We start from the raw sequence: 822 nt of genomic DNA, 5'->3' as shown, positions 1-822 counted from the left end.
TTTCCGCCTGGAAAATGGCTGAGCGGAGCTGGGCGCTGACTGGGGGGAGCCGGTGGGTGGGGAGGAAGCCGCAGGTCCCCGCCCCGTCTCCTTTCTTAGCGCCTCTGTCCACCCGCCCACGGGCACCCCTTCCGTCAGCGACTCCCATGACCCGCGAGGGTCTCCGCACCTGCCGCCCCGCCAGGCCTGTGAGACCGCCCGGCTCTTCCCGGCTCTTCCCGGCTCTTCCCGGCTCTTCCCGGCTCTTCCCGGCTCTTCCCGGCTTCCTTCCGTAGAAGCTGCAGGAGAAGCGCACAGCTCGTTACCCTTCAGTTACTGAACCTTAGACTCTAGGAGGGAACAGTTACTGTGAAGATTAAGTGAAACGCAGTGATGGGGGCGCCAGCAGGCAGACAGCGCGGGAGCCTCACCTCCTGGCGGAGCGCCGCAGTTGCAGTACCTCCTTCCGCTTCGCCCGGCGATGGCGAACCTTTTGAGCTCGGCGTGTCAAAATTTTGAAAAACCCTAACTTCACTCTGGTGCCGTGTCACATATAGAAATATTCATAATTTTTTTTTTGATATTTGCAACCATAGTAAAAAAAAGATTTATATTTTGGATATTTATTTTATATATTTAAATGCCATTTAACAAAGAAAAATCAACCAAAAAATATGTATAAAATGAACGAAAACAGAAAAACAACGTACATTTAGGAAAACATAATAAAAACAATGATAATCAAATGGTATGAAAACTAGAAATTAGTGACTTTTTTGGTGCTGAAGTTTGTCTGCTAATTCTTCGACTGCAGGTTCATACTTGGTGCACTTCAAGGCCAAG

At 50.0% G+C, this 822-nt stretch overlaps 1 long non-coding RNA gene across 1 annotated transcript in view; it reads right to left on the bottom strand.

Moving 5' to 3' along the window:
- Positions 1–518, bottom strand: part of LOC102251711 — a 4,064-nt gene extending 3,546 nt beyond the window's left edge. The window contains exon 1 of the long non-coding RNA XR_314720.2: positions 170–518. This is a non-coding gene — a long non-coding RNA (uncharacterized LOC102251711). The remainder of the gene's footprint in view (positions 1–169) is intronic.
- Positions 519–822: the final 304 nt, after the last annotated feature.

Source organism: Myotis brandtii, unplaced genomic scaffold, assembly GCF_000412655.1.
Source record: "Myotis brandtii unplaced genomic scaffold, ASM41265v1 scaffold980, whole genome shotgun sequence".
Classification (NCBI taxonomy): domain Eukaryota; kingdom Metazoa; phylum Chordata; class Mammalia; order Chiroptera; family Vespertilionidae; genus Myotis; species Myotis brandtii.
Note: the sequence above shows the minus strand (reverse complement) of the source record. Positions and strands in the feature narration are given on the sequence as shown.